The 5,000-nt window shown below is 51.3% G+C and overlaps 1 non-coding gene across 1 annotated transcript in view; it reads right to left on the reverse strand.

The window, feature by feature from the left end:
• LOC126453710 (small subunit ribosomal RNA) overlaps positions 1 to 427 on the reverse strand; it is a 1,909-nt gene extending 1,482 nt beyond the window's left edge. Inside the window, exon 1 of the ribosomal RNA XR_007585003.1 lies at positions 1 to 427. This exon is cut by the window's left edge and continues 1,482 nt beyond it. This is a non-coding gene — a ribosomal RNA (small subunit ribosomal RNA).
• Positions 428 to 5,000: the final 4,573 nt, after the last annotated feature.

The following is a 5,000-nucleotide window of genomic DNA, read 5'->3' on the forward strand; positions in this document are numbered from 1 at the left end:
TGGTAGCCGTTTCTCAGGCTCCCTCTCCGGAATCGAACCCTGATTCCCCGTTACCCGTTACAACCATGGTAGGCGCAGAACCTACCATCGACAGTTGATAAGGCAGACATTTGAAAGATGCGTCGCCGGTACGAGGACCGTGCGATCAGCCCTAAGTTATTCAGAGTCACCAAGGCAAACGGACCGGACGAGCCGACCGATTGGTTTTGATCTAATAAAAGCGTCCCTTCCATCTCTGGTCGGGACTCTGTTTGCATGTATTAGCTCTAGAATTACCACAGTTATCCAAGTAACGTGGGTACGATCTAAGGAACCATAACTGATTTAATGAGCCATTCGCGGTTTCACCTTAATGCGGCTTGTACTGAGACATGCATGGCTTAATCTTTGAGACAAGCATATGACTACTGGCAGGATCAACCAGGGAGCTGCGTCAACTAGAGCTGAGCAGCCGGCCGCCCGGGAGTGTGTCCCGGGGGCCCGCGCGAACACGCAAGCGTCCGCTCAATTATTCTGCAAACAGGAGGAGGCTGAGCTCCCCTGCACAACACACCTCGAAACCCTCTCAGGTCCCGGCGGCGCGCAGCGCCGTCCTAAGTACTTGGTCGGGTTCGAGAGAGGCGCAATCGCCCGGAGTTAGGCGAGTAGACGCTTTAGGTGCGACCACCCGTGCTCCCAACTGAGCTTGCCGCTGCCGACAGAGGCCCGGGAGCGTGCTGTCGTGGCATTGCCGGCGGGAGACAACACGCGCCACCTACGGTGACCGGCAGCTCCAACGCCAGCGCCACAGAAGGACAAAAGCCCTACTTGGGTGCCGAAGCGAACTCTCCCAGCACAGCGCACGCGCCAACACGTCCGCACAGCTGCGATACAAACCACCTGCGAGAACCGCTGGGGCGACCGAGCAGCAGACGGCGTCGCGGCGCCGAGCGCCGGGCGGCGGCGCATCCTCAGCGCACAAAGTCCTCAATCGGACCAGCACACTGCAGATGGCCACCGCGCTTCGCACCGGGCCCGCGAGGACCTACTTTGGCCGCAAGGCGCCGCGAGCAGGGGGCGCCGGCGCGCAGCTGCGCCGCCTGCCGCGTCCGTCGGCCGGCGCGCCTGCCACCGGCCGCCCCCACCAGCCGGCTGTAGCGCGTGCGCCCACGCACCGCGCTGCCAGCACGCCGGGCGGCCCCCCCTCACCGGCCGGGGACGGTCCCACCCAGCCACCGCCGCGTATCGCCTCACACCCAGATCCCCTTTCACGTTCGTGGGCATGGTGGGTCCCCTTTCACGTTCGTGGGCATGGTGGGTATCCCTGAAACAACCGGTTAATAGCTCGACCGATCGTCGCCAACACTGATTCACCTCTAGCGAGAACAACCGCACCACAACGGGTTACCGGTTGTTCATTTGCGTAACGTCACCAGCAAACGTACACGTCCATCGCCATTTGCAACGAGTATTGCATGCCTGTGTCAGGTGTCACAACACACTACGTCTGCCCACATAGACGCAACAACATGTGCACGCCTAGAGAACACGTGGAAGGTAGACCCCGTACGTATGCGGTGTCCATTGCGCGAACGACTGTCAGCCCGCCTCTGCAGCATGTCGCAGATGTGGAACGCGGTGCAACATGCTATCACGGTGTGTGAGAAGAGACGACTACGTCCGAATACACGCTCCACTACATCAACAGACTGCTCATGCTGATCGCCATCCAGGGCGTCCGTTCCTCCCACACGTCTGTATGGCGTACCACACTGCAATCCAGCTCTTATAGGGAGACGACACGTAGCTGCGTGCACAATATTTGGACTGTATGGTCCGCCGTTGCTAGGCGCTGTCGTCATACGGTCACATGGGCCACGATGTATCATTCAGTACATACGGAGCAATGTGCAGTACAGTTTGTGGGTTTTGCGTACATCGGCGGACAGGTGACAGGCCGTACCACAACGTAGGCTGAGTACGTCGGCATGCGAAGGGCATTGAACATGCAAACTTCTCACCGACCAGCTTGCGAAGGCAGGGGGGAAGGGGGGGGGGCATGTACGTCCTGCTGCTATCCACACTACAGTGTATAGCAGGAGCATGTGGAAAGTCAGCAACACCTGCAAGGTGTTTAACATGACGCGATACACAGGGGACCGGGCAGTGCGAGTAGCGAACTATATTGCGAGGGTTGCGGTTAGGCAACACTACACTACTTTAACGGGTTGCATAACAATTACAGAGCAGGTTCAGCGACAACGTGCGTCAGGTTAAGGCGCAATATAGTTTAGGTTACGGCGCACTTTAGGTTAGGTTAAGGCACATTATAGGTTAGGTTAAGGCACAACATGGGTTACGTTAAGGCACAACATGGGTTACGTTAAGGCACAACATGGGTTAGGTTAAGGCACAACATGGGTTAGGTTAAGGCACAACATGGGTTAGGTTAAGGCACAACATGGGTTAGGTTAAGGCACAACATGGGTTAGGTTAAGGCACAACATGGGTTAGGTTAAGGCACAACATGGGTTAGGTTAAGGCACAACATGGGTTAGGTTAAGGCACAACATGGGTTAGGTTAAGGCACAACATGGGTTAGGTTAAGGCACAACATGGGTTAGGTTAAGGCACAACATGGGTTAGGTTAAGGCACAACATGGGTTAGGTTAAGGCACAACATGGGTTAGGTTAAGGCACAACATGGGTTAGGTTAAGGCACAACATGGGTTAGGTTAAGGCACAACATGGGTTAGGTTAAGGCACAACATGGGTTAGGTTAAGGCACAACATGGGTTAGGTTAAGGCACAACATGGGTTAGGTTAAGGCACAACATGGGTTAGGTTAAGGCACAACATGGGTTAGGTTAAGGCACAACATGGGTTAGGTTAAGGCACAACATGGGTTAGGTTAAGGCACAACATGGGTTAGGTTAAGGCACAACATGGGTTAGGTTAAGGCACAACATGGGTTAGGTTAAGGCACAACATGGGTTAGGTTAAGGCACAACATGGGTTAGGTTAAGGCACAACATGGGTTAGGTTAAGGCACAACATGGGTTAGGTTAAGGCACAACATGGGTTAGGTTAAGGCACAACATGGGTTAGGTTAAGGCACAACATGGGTTAGGTTAAGGCACAACATGGGTTAGGTTAAGGCACAACATGGGTTAGGTTAAGGCACAACATGGGTTAGGTTAAGGCACAACATGGGTTAGGTTAAGGCACAACATGGGTTAGGTTAAGGCACAACATGGGTTAGGTTAAGGCACAACATGGGTTAGGTTAAGGCACAACATGGGTTAGGTTAAGGCACACCATGGGTTAGGTTAAGGCACACCATGGGTTAGGTTAAGGCACACCATGGGTTAGGTTAAGGCACAACATGGGTTAGGTTAAGGCACAACATGGGTTAGGTTAAGGCACAACATGGGTTAGGTTAAGGCACAACATGGGTTAGGTTAAGGCACAACATGGGTTAGGTTAAGGCACAACGTGGGTTAGGTTAAGGCACAACGTGGGTTAGGTTAAGGCACAACGTGGGTTAGGTTAAGGCACAACGTGGGTTAGGTTAAGGCACAACATGGGTTAGGTTAAGGCACAACATGGGTTAGGTTAAGGCACACCATGGGTTAGGTTAAGGCACAACATGGGTTAGGTTAAGGCACAACATGGGTTAGGTTAAGGCACAACATGGGTTAGGTTAAGGCACAACATGGGTTAGGTTAAGGCACAACATGGGTTAGGTTAAGGCACAACATGGGTTAGGTTAAGGCACAACATGGGTTAGGTTAAGGCACAACGTAGGTTAGGTTAAGGCACAACGTGGGTTAGGTTAAGGCACAACATGGGTTAGGTTAAGGCACAACATGGGTTAGGTTAAGGCACAACATGGGTTAGGTTAAGGCACAACATGGGTTAGGTTAAGGCACAACATGGGTTAGGTTACGGCACAACATGGGTTACGTTACGGCACAACATGGGTTACGTTACGGCACAACATGGGTTACGTTACGGCACAACATGGGTTACGTTACGGCACAACATGGGTTACGTTACGGCACAACATGGGTTACGTTACGGCACAACATGGGTTACGTTACGGCACAAATTAGGTTAGGTTACGGCACAAATTAGGTTAGGTTAAGGCACAAATTAGGTTAGGTTAAGGCACAAATTAGGTTAGGTTAAGGCACAAATTAGGTTAGGTTAAGGCACAAATTAGGTTAGGTTAAGGCACAAATTAGGTTAGGTTAAGGCACAAATTAGGTTAGGTTAAGGCACAAATTAGGTTAGGTTAAGGCACGATATAGGTTAGGTTAAGGCACGATATAGGTTAGGTTAAGGCACGATATAGGTTAGGTTAAGGCACGATATAGGTTAGGTTAAGGCACGATATAGGTTAGGTTAAGGCACGATATAGGTTAGGTTAAGGCACGATATAGGTTAGGTTAAGGCACGATATAGGTTAGGTTAAGGCACGATATAGGTTAGGTTAAGGTACGATATAGGTTAGGTTAAGGTACGATATAGGTTAGGTTAAGGTACGATATAGGTTAGGTTAAGGTACGATATAGGTTAGGTTAAGGTACGATATAGGTTAGGTTAAGGTACGATATAGGTTAGGTTAAGGTACGATATAGGTTAGGTTAAGGTACGATATAGGTTAGGTTAAGGTACGATATAGGTTAGGTTAAGGTACGATATAGCGTAGGTTCAGATACACATTGTTGTAGGGAAAGGTGTATTGGGGGGGGGGGCGGCAGGTTCGTTGATAGTGATTATCGTAATTGGATGCCTGCGGTATTATCCGATTTGTCACGTCAGGATGCACTTTTGGCTCATGACAGGCGGCGCTCCGATTCCATGGTTGTGGCAGATCTGTGTCTTTCATTCCTGCCATTGTTTGTGTGCTGTGACAGGAGGCAGTATTGTGATGTTGGGTGCACCACTGTGTAGGACATGTGTGGGTGTTCGTGGCTTAGCTGAGCAATGTGCGGATGTCGGAAGGGTGGGATATT

Source organism: Schistocerca serialis, unplaced genomic scaffold (assembly GCF_023864345.2).
Source record: "Schistocerca serialis cubense isolate TAMUIC-IGC-003099 unplaced genomic scaffold, iqSchSeri2.2 HiC_scaffold_956, whole genome shotgun sequence".
Classification (NCBI taxonomy): domain Eukaryota; kingdom Metazoa; phylum Arthropoda; class Insecta; order Orthoptera; family Acrididae; genus Schistocerca; species Schistocerca serialis.